The 16,741-nt window shown below is 52.3% G+C and overlaps 8 non-coding genes across 8 annotated transcripts; all 8 read right to left on the bottom strand.

Moving 5' to 3' along the window:
• Positions 1–790: 790 nt before the first annotated feature.
• LOC124796587 lies at positions 791–909 on the bottom strand. Its single transcript, XR_007016795.1, has one exon. It is a non-coding gene; the product is annotated as a 5S ribosomal RNA (ribosomal RNA).
• Positions 910–2,120: 1,211 nt separating this feature from the next.
• LOC124797002 lies at positions 2,121–2,239 on the bottom strand. Its single transcript, XR_007016870.1, has one exon. It is a non-coding gene; the product is annotated as a 5S ribosomal RNA (ribosomal RNA).
• Positions 2,240–3,450: 1,211 nt separating this feature from the next.
• On the bottom strand, positions 3,451–3,569 carry LOC124796991. The gene has a single exon (XR_007016869.1). It is a non-coding gene; the product is annotated as a 5S ribosomal RNA (ribosomal RNA).
• Positions 3,570–4,781: 1,212 nt separating this feature from the next.
• LOC124796586 lies at positions 4,782–4,900 on the bottom strand. The gene has a single exon (XR_007016794.1). It is a non-coding gene; the product is annotated as a 5S ribosomal RNA (ribosomal RNA).
• Positions 4,901–6,111: 1,211 nt separating this feature from the next.
• On the bottom strand, positions 6,112–6,230 carry LOC124796960. Its single transcript, XR_007016853.1, has one exon. It is a non-coding gene; the product is annotated as a 5S ribosomal RNA (ribosomal RNA).
• Positions 6,231–13,301: 7,071 nt separating this feature from the next.
• LOC124796603 lies at positions 13,302–13,418 on the bottom strand. The gene has a single exon (XR_007016810.1). It is a non-coding gene; the product is annotated as a 5S ribosomal RNA (ribosomal RNA).
• A 1,211-nt stretch (positions 13,419–14,629) lies between these two features.
• Positions 14,630–14,748, bottom strand: LOC124796930. Its single transcript, XR_007016844.1, has one exon. It is a non-coding gene; the product is annotated as a 5S ribosomal RNA (ribosomal RNA).
• Positions 14,749–15,959: 1,211 nt separating this feature from the next.
• On the bottom strand, positions 15,960–16,078 carry LOC124796919. Its single transcript, XR_007016843.1, has one exon. It is a non-coding gene; the product is annotated as a 5S ribosomal RNA (ribosomal RNA).
• Between the last annotated feature and the right edge of the window lie 663 nt (positions 16,079–16,741).

Raw genomic sequence — 16,741 nt, 5'->3', positions numbered from 1 at the left:
TTCCGTCCCGACTTGTCCCGACTTTGCTCGACTGCCGCTCGCTGCCGCTCGGGTCGCGGTCCATATGACAGCACAAGCGCGAGAAACGTCTGCGGGAGGAGGCGAGACGACAAAAGAATAAATTTATGATTAGAAATCGAACTTGGAGCTGTACGCCGCTGCAGAACGATAGGCAGGCGCTACCGTATTTCGGAGCATACCGCCCGATTCGTACTGTTTTGTCGTTTTCAAAGACTTCCTGGCAAACTTGGTTGGCACATTCTCCTTCAAACTGAGTTAATTACTGCAGTTTCGTACCTTACGGCCGTTTAAAATGCTTGAGGAAGTCTCTTTGTCACAACAGAAAGGTGATATGGAAAAAGGCTGGCTGCCAGGAGTAGCGACTGAAAAGCGAAAAATGAAGACAGCCAGAGTTCCCAGGCGCTCACCCTTCCGAGTACTACTAACGTTGTTGCTTCACTTCGGTGATCGGACGAGAACGGAAGATTTTATTTCTTTTTTTTTTTTTTTGTTTATTTACATTGTGGAATTTAGCACTGCTACAAAACAGTAGGCCCTGACTTATTTCAGAACTCATCTGTCGATTCGTAGTGTGTTGTTATTTTCAAGGAGTTCTAGCACACATCCTTCGCGCATTCTTGCTCAAACTGAGTTCATTACTGTAATTTCGTATCTTGCGTTTGATACAGTAGTTCAAAATGCTTGTGGAAGCATCTTTGTCAACACCTGAAAGTTAGTATGAAAAGAGGGCTGGCAGGTGCAGCGACGTAAAAATGAAAAAATGAGATAGAGCCAACAGCACCCGGTGTTCCCAGGCGGTCACCCATCCAAGTACTAACCGGGCCCGATGTTGCTTAACTTCGGCGATCGGACGAGAACCGGTGTATTCAACATGGTATGGCCGTTGGCGTCCTTATACTGTAGCCGCACCCCAGAAGAAGCATTCGCCTCTTCTCGCAACACACGCAATCGCTGCTTTCCGTGGCACATTTGACGCAAAGCTCGTCTTTCCACCTCGAAGGTGGCGCGGAGTGCGCGCTCGCCTCGGCGTCTCAGAGGCGACTGCCGAACGTAGGTGAGACACGCACAACACAGCTGCTCGGTGCACCGCCTGTCATTCGTTTGGTGCGTGTGGCCTCCGACACTCGCTGGCGACGCGCCTTGTTCCTGTTATCCGGCGCGGGGCTTGCGCGCGCGGTCGGGCGGCGGGCGGACTGCGCGGGGTGTGGCAGTGTCCTGCTGGACCGACGGAGGCTTTCTCACCTGGCTGACACACGCCGCGCTTCCAGATATTTGCGTAATTTGCGCGGTGCATTGGCGCCTGTCCCCCCTTCCGTCCCGACTTGTCCCGACTTGTCCCGACTGCCGCTCGCTGCCGCTCGGGTCGCGGTCCATATGACAGCACAAGCGCGAGAAACGTCTGCGGGAGGAGGCGAGACGACAAAAGAATAAATTTATGATTAGAAATCGAACTTGGAGCTGTACGCCGCTGCAGAACGATAGGCAGGCGCTACCGTATTTCGGAGCATACCGCCCGATTCGTACTGTTTTGTCGTTTTCAAAGACTTCCTGGCAAACTTGGTTGGCACATTCTCCTTCAAACTGAGTTAATTACTGCAGTTTCGTACCTTACGGCCGTTTAAAATGCTTGAGGAAGTCTCTTTGTCACAACAGAAAGGTGATATGGAAAAAGGCTGGCTGCCAGGAGTAGCGACTGAAAAGCGAAAAATGAAGACAGCCAGAGTTCCCAGGCGCTCACCCTTCCGAGTACTACTAACGTTGTTGCTTCACTTCGGTGATCGGACGAGAACGGAAGATTTTATTTCTTTTTTTTTTTTTTGTTTATTTACATTGTGGAATTTAGCACTGCTACAAAACAGTAGGCCCTGACTTATTTCAGAACTCATCTGTCGATTCGTAGTGTGTTGTTATTTTCAAGGAGTTCTAGCACACATCCTTCGCGCATTCTTGCTCAAACTGAGTTCATTACTGTAATTTCGTATCTTGCGTTTGATACAGTAGTTCAAAATGCTTGTGGAAGCATCTTTGTCAACACCTGAAAGTTAGTATGAAAAGAGGGCTGGCAGGTGCAGCGACGTAAAAATGAAAAAATGAGATAGAGCCAACAGCACCCGGTGTTCCCAGGCGGTCACCCATCCAAGTACTAACCGGGCCCGATGTTGCTTAACTTCGGTGATCGGACGAGAACCGGTGTATTCAACATGGTATGGCCGTTGGCGTCCTTATACTGTAGCCGCACCCCAGAAGAAGCATTCGCCTCTTCTCGCAACACACGCAATCGCTGCTTTCCGTGGCACATTTGACGCAAAGCTCGTCTTTCCACCTCGAAGGTGGCGCGGAGTGCGCGCTCGCCTCGGCGTCTCAGAGGCGACTGCCGAACGTAGGTGAGACACGCACAACACAGCTGCTCGGTGCACCGCCTGTCATTCGTTTGGTGCGTGTGGCCTCCGACACTCGCTGGCGACGCGCCTTGTTCCTGTTATCCGGCGCGGGGCTTGCGCGCGCGGTCGGGCGGCGGGCGGACTGCGCGGGGTGTGGCAGTGTCCTGCTGGACCGACGGAGGCTTTCTCACCTGGCTGACACACGCCGCGCTTCCAGATATTTGCGTAATTTGCGCGGTGCATTGGCGCCTGTCCCCCCTTCCGTCCCGACTTGTCCCGACTTTGCTCGACTGCCGCTCGCTGCCGCTCGGGTCGCGGTCCATATGACAGCACAAGCGCGAGAAACGTCTGCGGGAGGAGGCGAGACGACAAAAGAATAAATTTATGATTAGAAATCGAACTTGGAGCTGTACGCCGCTGCAGAACGATAGGCAGGCGCTACCGTATTTCGGAGCATACCGCCCGATTCGTACTGTTTTGTCGTTTTCAAAGACTTCCTGGCAAACTTGGTTGGCACATTCTCCTTCAAACTGAGTTAATTACTGCAGTTTCGTACCTTACGGCCGTTTAAAATGCTTGAGGAAGTCTCTTTGTCACAACAGAAAGGTGATATGGAAAAAGGCTGGCTGCCAGGAGTAGCGACTGAAAAGCGAAAAATGAAGACAGCCAGAGTTCCCAGGCGCTCACCCTTCCGAGTACTACTAACGTTGTTGCTTCACTTCGGTGATCGGACGAGAACGGAAGATTTTATTTCTTTTTTTTTTTTTTGTTTATTTACATTGTGGAATTTAGCACTGCTACAAAACAGTAGGCCCTGACTTATTTCAGAACTCATCTGTCGATTCGTAGTGTGTTGTTATTTTCAAGGAGTTCTAGCACACATCCTTCGCGCATTCTTGCTCAAACTGAGTTCATTACTGTAATTTCGTATCTTGCGTTTGATACAGTAGTTCAAAATGCTTGTGGAAGCATCTTTGTCAACACCTGAAAGTTAGTATGAAAAGAGGGCTGGCAGGTGCAGCGACGTAAAAATGAAAAAATGAGATAGAGCCAACAGCACCCGGTGTTCCCAGGCGGTCACCCATCCAAGTACTAACCGGGCCCGATGTTGCTTAACTTCGGTGATCGGACGAGAACCGGTGTATTCAACATGGTATGGCCGTTGGCGTCCTTATACTGTAGCCGCACCCCAGAAGAAGCATTCGCCTCTTCTCGCAACACACGCAATCGCTGCTTTCCGTGGCACATTTGACGCAAAGCTCGTCTTTCCACCTCGAAGGTGGCGCGGAGTGCGCGCTCGCCTCGGCGTCTCAGAGGCGACTGCCGAACGTAGGTGAGACACGCACAACACAGCTGCTCGGTGCACCGCCTGTCATTCGTTTGGTGCGTGTGGCCTCCGACACTCGCTGGCGACGCGCCTTGTTCCTGTTATCCGGCGCGGGGCTTGCGCGCGCGGTCGGGCGGCGGGCGGACTGCGCGGGGTGTGGCAGTGTCCTGCTGGACCGACGGAGGCTTTCTCACCTGGCTGACACACGCCGCGCTTCCAGATATTTGCGTAATTTGCGCGGTGCATTGGCGCCTGTCCCCCCTTCCGTCCCGACTTGTCCCGACTTTGCTCGACTGCCGCTCGCTGCCGCTCGGGTCGCGGTCCATATGACAGCACAAGCGCGAGAAACGTCTGCGGGAGGAGGCGAGACGACAAAAGAATAAATTTATGATTAGAAATCGAACTTGGAGCTGTACGCCGCTGCAGAACGATAGGCAGGCGCTACCGTATTTCGGAGCATACCGCCCGATTCGTACTGTTTTGTCGTTTTCAAAGACTTCCTGGCAAACTTGGTTGGCACATTCTCCTTCAAACTGAGTTAATTACTGCAGTTTCGTACCTTACGGCCGTTTAAAATGCTTGAGGAAGTCTCTTTGTCACAACAGAAAGGTGATATGGAAAAAGGCTGGCTGCCAGGAGTAGCGACTGAAAAGCGAAAAATGAAGACAGCCAGAGTTCCCAGGCGCTCACCCTTCCGAGTACTACTAACGTTGTTGCTTCACTTCGGTGATCGGACGAGAACGGAAGATTTTATTTCTTTTTTTTTTTTTTTGTTTATTTACATTGTGGAATTTAGCACTGCTACAAAACAGTAGGCCCTGACTTATTTCAGAACTCATCTGTCGATTCGTAGTGTGTTGTTATTTTCAAGGAGTTCTAGCACACATCCTTCGCGCATTCTTGCTCAAACTGAGTTCATTACTGTAATTTCGTATCTTGCGTTTGATACAGTAGTTCAAAATGCTTGTGGAAGCATCTTTGTCAACACCTGAAAGTTAGTATGAAAAGAGGGCTGGCAGGTGCAGCGACGTAAAAATGAAAAAATGAGATAGAGCCAACAGCACCCGGTGTTCCCAGGCGGTCACCCATCCAAGTACTAACCGGGCCCGATGTTGCTTAACTTCGGCGATCGGACGAGAACCGGTGTATTCAACATGGTATGGCCGTTGGCGTCCTTATACTGTAGCCGCACCCCAGAAGAAGCATTCGCCTCTTCTCGCAACACACGCAATCGCTGCTTTCCGTGGCACATTTGACGCAAAGCTCGTCTTTCCACCTCGAAGGTGGCGCGGAGTGCGCGCTCGCCTCGGCGTCTCAGAGGCGACTGCCGAACGTAGGTGAGACACGCACAACACAGCTGCTCGGTGCACCGCCTGTCATTCGTTTGGTGCGTGTGGCCTCCGACACTCGCTGGCGACGCGCCTTGTTCCTGTTATCCGGCGCGGGGCTTGCGCGCGCGGTCGGGCGGCGGGCGGACTGCGCGGGGTGTGGCAGTGTCCTGCTGGACCGACGGAGGCTTTCTCACCTGGCTGACACACGCCGCGCTTCCAGATATTTGCGTAATTTGCGCGGTGCATTGGCGCCTGTCCCCCCTTCCGTCCCGACTTGTCCCGACTTGTCCCGACTGCCGCTCGCTGCCGCTCGGGTCGCGGTCCATATGACAGCACAAGCGCGAGAAACGTCTGCGGGAGGAGGCGAGACGACAAAAGAATAAATTTATGATTAGAAATCGAACTTGGAGCTGTACGCCGCTGCAGAACGATAGGCAGGCGCTACCGTATTTCGGAGCATACCGCCCGATTCGTACTGTTTTGTCGTTTTCAAAGACTTCCTGGCAAACTTGGTTGGCACATTCTCCTTCAAACTGAGTTAATTACTGCAGTTTCGTACCTTACGGCCGTTTAAAATGCTTGAGGAAGTCTCTTTGTCACAACAGAAAGGTGATATGGAAAAAGGCTGGCTGCCAGGAGTAGCGACTGAAAAGCGAAAAATGAAGACAGCCAGAGTTCCCAGGCGCTCACCCTTCCGAGTACTACTAACGTTGTTGCTTCACTTCGGTGATCGGACGAGAACGGAAGATTTTATTTCTTTTTTTTTTTTTTGTTTATTTACATTGTGGAATTTAGCACTGCTACAAAACAGTAGGCCCTGACTTATTTCAGAACTCATCTGTCGATTCGTAGTGTGTTGTTATTTTCAAGGAGTTCTAGCACACATCCTTCGCGCATTCTTGCTCAAACTGAGTTCATTACTGTAATTTCGTATCTTGCGTTTGATACAGTAGTTCAAAATGCTTGTGGAAGCATCTTTGTCAACACCTGAAAGTTAGTATGAAAAGAGGGCTGGCAGGTGCAGCGACGTAAAAATGAAAAAATGAGATAGAGCCAACAGCACCCGGTGTTCCCAGGCGGTCACCCATCCAAGTACTAACCGGGCCCGATGTTGCTTAACTTCGGTGATCGGACGAGAACCGGTGTATTCAACATGGTATGGCCGTTGGCGTCCTTATACTGTAGCCGCACCCCAGAAGAAGCATTCGCCTCTTCTCGCAACACACGCAATCGCTGCTTTCCGTGGCACATTTGACGCAAAGCTCGTCTTTCCACCTCGAAGGTGGCGCGGAGTGCGCGCTCGCCTCGGCGTCTCAGAGGCGACTGCCGAACGTAGGTGAGACACGCACAACACAGCTGCTCGGTGCACCGCCTGTCATTCGTTTGGTGCGTGTGGCCTCCGACACTCGCTGGCGACGCGCCTTGTTCCTGTTATCCGGCGCGGGGCTTGCGCGCGCGGTCGGGCGGCGGGCGGACTGCGCGGGGTGTGGCAGTGTCCTGCTGGACCGACGGAGGCTTTCTCACCTGGCTGACACACGCCGCGCTTCCAGATATTTGCGTAATTTGCGCGGTGCATTGGCGCCTGTCCCCCCTTCCGTCCCGACTTGTCCCGACTTTGCTCGACTGCCGCTCGCTGCCGCTCGGGTCGCGGTCCATATGACAGCACAAGCGCGAGAAACGTCTGCGGGAGGAGGCGAGACGACAAAAGAATAAATTTATGATTAGAAATCGAACTTGGAGCTGTACGCCGCTGCAGAACGATAGGCAGGCGCTACCGTATTTCGGAGCATACCGCCCGATTCGTACTGTTTTGTCGTTTTCAAAGACTTCCTGGCAAACTTGGTTGGCACATTCTCCTTCAAACTGAGTTAATTACTGCAGTTTCGTACCTTACGGCCGTTTAAAATGCTTGAGGAAGTCTCTTTGTCACAACAGAAAGGTGATATGGAAAAAGGCTGGCTGCCAGGAGTAGCGACTGAAAAGCGAAAAATGAAGACAGCCAGAGTTCCCAGGCGCTCACCCTTCCGAGTACTACTAACGTTGTTGCTTCACTTCGGTGATCGGACGAGAACGGAAGATTTTATTTCTTTTTTTTTTTTTTGTTTATTTACATTGTGGAATTTAGCACTGCTACAAAACAGTAGGCCCTGACTTATTTCAGAACTCATCTGTCGATTCGTAGTGTGTTGTTATTTTCAAGGAGTTCTAGCACACATCCTTCGCGCATTCTTGCTCAAACTGAGTTCATTACTGTAATTTCGTATCTTGCGTTTGATACAGTAGTTCAAAATGCTTGTGGAAGCATCTTTGTCAACACCTGAAAGTTAGTATGAAAAGAGGGCTGGCAGGTGCAGCGACGTAAAAATGAAAAAATGAGATAGAGCCAACAGCACCTTTTTTTTTTTTTTTTTTTTTAAACGTAATAAACTTTTATTTACAAAATAACAAATACAGTCATGAGATTCCAAGGTATTTTCAATTTCAATTTCAGTTAGTTATCGAGTCTTTTTCTTTTCTTTACTGATATGTAACTTTGTTGCAATTGTCTGTTTCATTATATTTTGTGCATTTGCAGGTAATTTACACTGTTGCACTGATTTGTAAGTCAGTGGAGCAATAATATTTCATTTTTCAGTTTTGTTTGCGTTTTTGTTAAATTTTATGGGTTATTGATTCAAACACTTCTAAGTTCTTTACTTTAGGTCGAGTTTTTGGTCTGGTGCCATTATGTGGCTTGTAGCTATTATTAGAGATGTCTTATTGGCTAAGGCTTACATTTAAGAGACAAAGGACAATGACAAATATGTATGAAAGAATATTATATATATATATATAGCTAGGTGTCCACGAGATGGTGGTTGAGGGGAAGAGAGCGAGAGAGGGAGAGAGAGAGAAATAGAGAGACAGGGAGAGAGAGAGAGAGAGAGAGAGAGAGAGAGGGCGATACGGAACACATTTGAAACATAATTAAAGAATAATTCTATAAGTGGACAACTATATTCTAGATAAGTTTAACATGATTAAATATGGATTGAATATAGATGTTTCTTTTGTTAGTCTACTCACATAGTCATCTTCGGCGTAGTGATGTTTCGCACATTTTTAAGAACGCTACCTGGATATGCCCTATATGTGTAGCCGTAGCACTGCGGACACTGTTGTTGCACTGCACAAATTTTATACCGAACTCACATTTAACACACAACACTTTGGGGGCGTTGGAGGGTCTCTGCATCGGTGACGACGGAGGCGTGGAGGACTAGGGGGGGGCGTGGTGTGGCGGCAGCGGCGTCGGCGGCGTCGGCGGCGCCGGCGGCGGCGGCGGCAGCGGCGGCGGCGACGGCGGCGGCAGCGGTAGCGGCGGCGGCGGCGGCGGCGGCGGAGACGTCGGAGGCGGTCGTGGCGTGTGGGGACGGAGGGCGTCCTTGAAGGCGGCGTCCAGCGCTATCTGAAGGTAGTTCTGGAACGTCTGCCTGTAGTTGTTTTTCCGCTTGGCTCGCTTGTGTTCCTCCCAGAGATCGGTGAGGAACTGCACTCCGTCCGTTTGTTTTTTTGCGATTATGGCGTGCGCTGTCATCGCGAACGTCCACATGGTCGCGACGCGTTTGGGACGTGGGAAACATTTTGCAGCCGGGATCGTGAGGGCTGTGGCTTCTATAGTTCGGTGATCCGCCCTGTTCATGAGCGCCACCATTTTCCTGCATGTCTCCCATATCGCCTGACTTGTCGGACATGTGAAGCGGTGTTCCACGGTGTCGATCTCGTTGCACACTTCGCAGTGCGGCGACTCACGCATGCCGATGCGCGCTAGGCGCTCGTTCGTCGGTATCTTGTTGTGTACGACTTTGTACCACGTGTCTCTAGCTTCCGGGGGTATGGCTTTCTCAGAGAGATTCTTCCAGACTTGTGGCCAGTCGTGGTCTGGAAGATTCGTCTCTGTTCTGCTTCTTCCTTGTTTGCCTCTCAGTGCACGATAGATTTTCGCTGCAGTTCTCATCTCTTTCACTGCTAGCGTGGATGAGATGTAGCTACTGTCCATTACTATCTGCTTCAAGTAGCGCATCTTGTAGGGTATTCTACTGACATCTACCGGCGCTTCCCCGGAATCGGGTCTGTGTTCTTTTAGTAGAGACGACGTGGTACAGTCTACACTTCTGTCCTCCATTTGTAGAGCTCGGTGGAGCAACAGTGCCGCGCATTTTCTCGTGACATCTATCAGGCCCAGCCCCCCTTCTTCTCTAGGGAGGGTGCTGGTGGCTTGCGACACTTTGAGAATTTCCCGCCTCCACAGCAGGTAGTATACAGCGCTTCCTATAGACTTCCCTATTTCTGTTGGTACGTTCATGACTTGTGCCATGTACCAAGCCTTCGCCAGGATCGTTTCGTTGATCAGCTGTGCTTTCTGATCCAACGTCAGGTTTCTGTTGGCGTGTGTCCTGACGAGTCCTCTCGTGGTGTTCAGGATGTTCCGCCAGTTCTCTGCGGCCATTTTGAGTGGGCAGGCCTGCAGCTGAACACCTAGAACTTTATATGTGTCGGTCACCTGGTACCATGGTCTGGCCTCTCTCAGTTTCCCGTTCCCTATCGGGACGAGCACGGTTTTTTTGGGGTTGGTTTTCGCCCCAGATGCCTTCCCAAAAGACTCTATTATTGGGAGGACTTTGTCGATGTCCTCTTTACCGTCCACGAAAATGCTCAAGTCATCGGCATATGCCATACATGTCACGTTTATATCGTTCAGCTTGTAGCCGTTGACGGTGGCAGCGAGTTTCCTGAGGACTGGGTCGAGGGCTACTGTGAATAGTGCCATCGACAGTGGGCACCCTTGCCTCACAGATTTCCCCAGTTTTATCGGCGTAGATGTCCAGCCGTTTACAGTAACTCTTGACGTGGCATTTGTTAACATGTTTTTGATGACTTGAGCGAATTCGGAGCCAAAACCCAGTCTTGCCAAGGTCTTCAGCAGGTACCGGTGACCGATCCTGTCGAAGGCCTTTTGGAAGTCTACAGAGATGATCGCTGCAGTCGCTCTGTTGGATGCGGCGTGGGCTATAACGTCTCTGTACGTGCAGACGGCGTCGAAAATGTTTCTGCCTAACACTGCACATGTCTGCCATGGGCTGATTGCTTTTTTGAGGGCGAGCTTCATATTTTCCGCGACGCATTTCGCTACGAGCTTGTAGTCCGCATTTAGGAGGGTAATTGGGCGGAAGTCTGTTAACGTTTTTGGCGCCTTATTTTTCGGTACCAAAGTGATGGTCCCTTCCAGGAACGGAGGTGGTATCTCCTTCCCGTCTAGAATTTCGTTCACAATTTCTGTTATTATTCCACCTACTTTGTCCCAGCAGGTGGCGTAGAATTCTGACGGTAATCCGTCCGCTCCTGGGGCTTTGCCGTTGGCGCAGGTTTTGAGGACGGCTCTCACTTCATCCTCTGACACAGCTTCCGTCAGCAAAGCGCGATCGGTGTCGTTCAGCCGTCTGCGCGTTCCTTGTAGTAGTTTTGCTGTTTCTGCGTCATCTGGTTCCTCTGCCTTGAAGAGATCAGAGAAGTGGTCTTCTACGTGACGCATCATGTCCCTCCTAGTTGTTATTTTGCGGCCAGCTGCGTCGCTAAGCTCTCTTACAGCTCTGTTTTGTGCCCTCTCCCTCTCTCTATGCAGGTGGTGCAGTGTGGCAGGTTCGTCTTCAGTGGCGCCGTGTGTCTGGCTGCGGACGACGACGCCTTTCATCTGTTGACGCCTGATATTCAGTAGTCGCGCCTTTATTCCTCTCACTCGCGTGAGAAGCAGGTCGTCGCCTGGAGGACAGTTGAGCGCGTCCTTCAGACACTGCGTGTAAAAGTCTGCCGTGCTCTTCCTCCAGAAAGCCTTTTCCGCACTGTGCCTTATCAGCGTCTTCCTTATGTGTGGTTTTCCAGATGCGACCCACCATTGTGTGGTGGACGGATATTGTTGTCGCGTCTGTAAACTTTCTTCTAGTGTGAGCGCTATCTCCTGCTGTAGTTTGGCGTCACTTAGATGTTCCGTGTTAAGTTTCCACGCTGATCTTCCTCCTGATATTTTATTCGTTGGCAGCTGGAGCTTGCAAATGTAGGCACAGTGGTCGGAGAAGATCACAGGGCAGACTTCCACACGTGACACAGAGGTGGCCAACTCTCTGGTCACATAAATCCTGTCAAGCCTGCTTCTTCCGCGGTTGTGGAAGTACGTGAATTCCGTTGTGTTGGGATATAATAGACGCCAAGAATCACGTAGATTCAGTTTTCTTAGCAGTTCCTGCAGCTCCATGCACAGATTAGGTACCGGGACTTGATCTTCTGGAGCAGACACGCAGTTGAAATCGCCTCCCAGCACAACATTGCTGTTGTTGCGTGGAAGGAGTGCACAAATATCTTCATTGAAGAACTGGCTTCTGGCCCTCTTGTTTTCTGTGCCTGACGGCGCATAGATGTTGACAAAGTACGTCCCAGCTATTTTGATTGCTATTCCACGGCCGTCAGTCAGGGTCTTGATGTCCTCTGTGTCGATACCATTCCTCACCATTACAGCAGTGCCAGTTCTCGTTTCTGCGTCAATGTTCGTGAAGACGTCGAATCCCGGTACTTGTTCCAAGTCCGTGGTGACGACTTCTTGTAATATCGCTACATCGGCAGCTCGGTGCTGCAGGAACTCCGTGAGGGCGTCTATCTTCACAACCGAATTCATTTTATTGACATTGCACGTGATGACGTTATAGCCAGAGCGTTCCTGCATTTAAGCGCTATGTGGAGGCGGGGGTTGAACTTGCTGTGGGCGGTCCGGCCGTAGGACTAGGTCCTCCGGTTCGGTGGTTTGTTTTCGCGCGTTTTCGGGCGAGATGTCCGACGCTTCCCCGTCGGAGGTCTCCATCCTCTCGTCGTTTGAGCTGCTGCTGCGGCTTCGCCGCCTGTTACGCCGCCTTTTGGCTTTGGACACCGGTTGCGGCTGCTCGTTAGACTCCTTCGGTTCGTCGTCGGACTCCTTCAAGATGCGGGCGAGTTTGGTCACCTGCTTCTTGATGGCGATCTCGCGCGCCTCGGTGTACGAGGTGGGCGTGGACTCTGCGCTGGGCCCGGCCTGCTGGCTGCCGTGAGTGACAGACTCAGCTGACGGCTGGGCGGGCGCGGCGGCGCGCGTGACCTTCACCCGCCGGGCGGCGGGGGAGGGGGCGGCCGCCGGCTCGGCCTCCATTGTGGTCTCGTTGTCCGAGTCGGAGCTCAGGTGCCGCTTCTCCCCTGCGCTGACCGCGGTGGCCGCCGCTGGGGCCGGTGTTGCCGGCTGGGCGGCCTCGGCTGGCGCGGCAGCCACCGCTGCTTCCGCTACGGCAGGCTCGTCGTTGGCGCGCGGGCTCTGGCCCGACAAAATTCCGGCGTAACTTGCCGCCTGCTCCGCTGCGTTGTCCGCGTTTTCGCGCGGCAGCTGAGCCACCCTCTTATTTTTGGGGCAGCTGCTCCTCATGTGTTCAGTCGAACTGCAGATGGAGCACGTCGGTGGTTGTCCGCTATATTGGACAACACCTCTGTGTCCTCCTATTACAATAAACGACGGCACGTGTTTTCGTAGGACCATCCTGACGGACCTAACACCAGAGTCCACTTTATACCGGTGCCCGGTACCCCAGAAGTCTCTCGTTACAGAGAGAACCTCACCGTACAGCTTGAAGTAACGTGCAACTTCCTCATTTGGCACCTCGAAGGGAAGGTTATACACCTTTATGTTCCTCACGCCGTGTCCGGCGTACGTTATTTTTACATCGCTGACGCGGCCATCTCTGTGTTTAAATTTTCTCACACCACCGCTTACGTTTACAAGCGTCTCGCATCTCACGTCCGTTTTCAATTTCAGAAAGAGGCTAAGCAGCGTGAAATCTAGCTGCAACCCCTCTAATTCGTCCTCCTGAATTTTAAGTTCGTGAAACATCCACTCCTCTATATCGAAGGAGGACGGCCGATCGTGTTCACGATCAAACGCGCACTGAATCGTCGTACTTGAGCGATTAAACGTTGTCATTTTTTCCGTGGAGCACTCACCAAATCGTTGAAACACGAAACACGATCGCCTACGGCGAGACGGCTACGGCTGGCGCGGCGCGGGAGCCGGCAGGCGGCGGGCGCGGGCGCGGCGCGGTGGGATGCCGGGCAGGGACGGCTCGGCGGCCGGTGATCCTCGACTACCTGGGACGCACAATAGCGAGCGGCACACGTGTTGCCAGGCGGGCAGCCAGCCAAGTACCCGGTGTTCCCAGGCGGTCACCCATCCAAGTACTAACCGGGCCCGATGTTGCTTAACTTCGGTGATCGGACGAGAACCGGTGTATTCAACATGGTATGGCCGTTGGCGTCCTTATACTGTAGCCGCACCCCAGAAGAAGCATTCGCCTCTTCTCGCAACACACGCAATCGCTGCTTTCCGTGGCACATTTGACGCAAAGCTCGTCTTTCCACCTCGAAGGTGGCGCGGAGTGCGCGCTCGCCTCGGCGTCTCAGAGGCGACTGCCGAACGTAGGTGAGACACGCACAACACAGCTGCTCGGTGCACCGCCTGTCATTCGTTTGGTGCGTGTGGCCTCCGACACTCGCTGGCGACGCGCCTTGTTCCTGTTATCCGGCGCGGGGCTTGCGCGCGCGGTCGGGCGGCGGGCGGACTGCGCGGGGTGTGGCAGTGTCCTGCTGGACCGACGGAGGCTTTCTCACCTGGCTGACACACGCCGCGCTTCCAGATATTTGCGTAATTTGCGCGGTGCATTGGCGCCTGTCCCCCCTTCCGTCCCGACTTGTCCCGACTTTGCTCGACTGCCGCTCGCTGCCGCTCGGGTCGCGGTCCATATGACAGCACAAGCGCGAGAAACGTCTGCGGGAGGAGGCGAGACGACAAAAGAATAAATTTATGATTAGAAATCGAACTTGGAGCTGTACGCCGCTGCAGAACGATAGGCAGGCGCTACCGTATTTCGGAGCATACCGCCCGATTCGTACTGTTTTGTCGTTTTCAAAGACTTCCTGGCAAACTTGGTTGGCACATTCTCCTTCAAACTGAGTTAATTACTGCAGTTTCGTACCTTACGGCCGTTTAAAATGCTTGAGGAAGTCTCTTTGTCACAACAGAAAGGTGATATGGAAAAAGGCTGGCTGCCAGGAGTAGCGACTGAAAAGCGAAAAATGAAGACAGCCAGAGTTCCCAGGCGCTCACCCTTCCGAGTACTACTAACGTTGTTGCTTCACTTCGGTGATCGGACGAGAACGGAAGATTTTATTTCTTTTTTTTTTTTTTGTTTATTTACATTGTGGAATTTAGCACTGCTACAAAACAGTAGGCCCTGACTTATTTCAGAACTCATCTGTCGATTCGTAGTGTGTTGTTATTTTCAAGGAGTTCTAGCACACATCCTTCGCGCATTCTTGCTCAAACTGAGTTCATTACTGTAATTTCGTATCTTGCGTTTGATACAGTAGTTCAAAATGCTTGTGGAAGCATCTTTGTCAACACCTGAAAGTTAGTATGAAAAGAGGGCTGGCAGGTGCAGCGACGTAAAAATGAAAAAATGAGATAGAGCCAACAGCACCCGGTGTTCCCAGGCGGTCACCCATCCAAGTACTAACCGGGCCCGATGTTGCTTAACTTCGGTGATCGGACGAGAACCGGTGTATTCAACATGGTATGGCCGTTGGCGTCCTTATACTGTAGCCGCACCCCAGAAGAAGCATTCGCCTCTTCTCGCAACACACGCAATCGCTGCTTTCCGTGGCACATTTGACGCAAAGCTCGTCTTTCCACCTCGAAGGTGGCGCGGAGTGCGCGCTCGCCTCGGCGTCTCAGAGGCGACTGCCGAACGTAGGTGAGACACGCACAACACAGCTGCTCGGTGCACCGCCTGTCATTCGTTTGGTGCGTGTGGCCTCCGACACTCGCTGGCGACGCGCCTTGTTCCTGTTATCCGGCGCGGGGCTTGCGCGCGCGGTCGGGCGGCGGGCGGACTGCGCGGGGTGTGGCAGTGTCCTGCTGGACCGACGGAGGCTTTCTCACCTGGCTGACACACGCCGCGCTTCCAGATATTTGCGTAATTTGCGCGGTGCATTGGCGCCTGTCCCCCCTTCCGTCCCGACTTGTCCCGACTTTGCTCGACTGCCGCTCGCTGCCGCTCGGGTCGCGGTCCATATGACAGCACAAGCGCGAGAAACGTCTGCGGGAGGAGGCGAGACGACAAAAGAATAAATTTATGATTAGAAATCGAACTTGGAGCTGTACGCCGCTGCAGAACGATAGGCAGGCGCTACCGTATTTCGGAGCATACCGCCCGATTCGTACTGTTTTGTCGTTTTCAAAGACTTCCTGGCAAACTTGGTTGGCACATTCTCCTTCAAACTGAGTTAATTACTGCAGTTTCGTACCTTACGGCCGTTTAAAATGCTTGAGGAAGTCTCTTTGTCACAACAGAAAGGTGATATGGAAAAAGGCTGGCTGCCAGGAGTAGCGACTGAAAAGCGAAAAATGAAGACAGCCAGAGTTCCCAGGCGCTCACCCTTCCGAGTACTACTAACGTTGTTGCTTCACTTCGGTGATCGGACGAGAACGGAAGATTTTATTTCTTTTTTTTTTTTTTGTTTATTTACATTGTGGAATTTAGCACTGCTACAAAACAGTAGGCCCTGACTTATTTCAGAACTCATCTGTCGATTCGTAGTGTGTTGTTATTTTCAAGGAGTTCTAGCACACATCCTTCGCGCATTCTTGCTCAAACTGAGTTCATTACTGTAATTTCGTATCTTGCGTTTGATACAGTAGTTCAAAATGCTTGTGGAAGCATCTTTGTCAACACCTGAAAGTTAGTATGAAAAGAGGGCTGGCAGGTGCAGCGACGTAAAAATGAAAAAATGAGATAGAGCCAACAGCACCCGGTGTTCCCAGGCGGTCACCCATCCAAGTACTAACCGGGCCCGATGTTGCTTAACTTCGGTGATCGGACGAGAACCGGTGTATTCAACATGGTATGGCCGTTGGCGTCCTTATACTGTAGCCGCACCCCAGAAGAAGCATTCGCCTCTTCTCGCAACACACGCAATCGCTGCTTTCCGTGGCACATTTGACGCAAAGCTCGTCTTTCCACCTCGAAGGTGGCGCGGAGTGCGCGCTCGCCTCGGCGTCTCAGAGGCGACTGCCGAACGTAGGTGAGACACGCACAACACAGCTGCTCGGTGCACCGCCTGTCATTCGTTTGGTGCGTGTGGCCTCCGACACTCGCTGGCGACGCGCCTTGTTCCTGTTATCCGGCGCGGGGCTTGCGCGCGCGGTCGGGCGGCGGGCGGACTGCGCGGGGTGTGGCAGTGTCCTGCTGGACCGACGGAGGCTTTCTCACCTGGCTGACACACGCCGCGCTTCCAGATATTTGCGTAATTTGCGCGGTGCATTGGCGCCTGTCCCCCCTTCCGTCCCGACTTGTCCCGACTTTGCTCGACTGCCGCTCGCTGCCGCTCGGGTCGCGGTCCATATGACAGCACAAGCGCGAGAAACGTCTGCGGGAGGAGGCGAGACGACAAAAGAATAAATTTATGATTAGAAATCGAACTTGGAGCTGTACGCCGCTGCAGAACGATAGGCAGGCGCTACCGTATTTCGGAGCATACCGCCCGATTCGTACTGTTTTGTCGTTTTCAAAGACTTCCTG

This window comes from Schistocerca piceifrons, chromosome 4, assembly GCF_021461385.2.
Source record: "Schistocerca piceifrons isolate TAMUIC-IGC-003096 chromosome 4, iqSchPice1.1, whole genome shotgun sequence".
In the NCBI taxonomy this organism is placed as follows: Eukaryota; Metazoa; Arthropoda; class Insecta; order Orthoptera; family Acrididae; genus Schistocerca; species Schistocerca piceifrons.
This window is presented reverse-complemented; position numbering and strand designations above follow the sequence as displayed.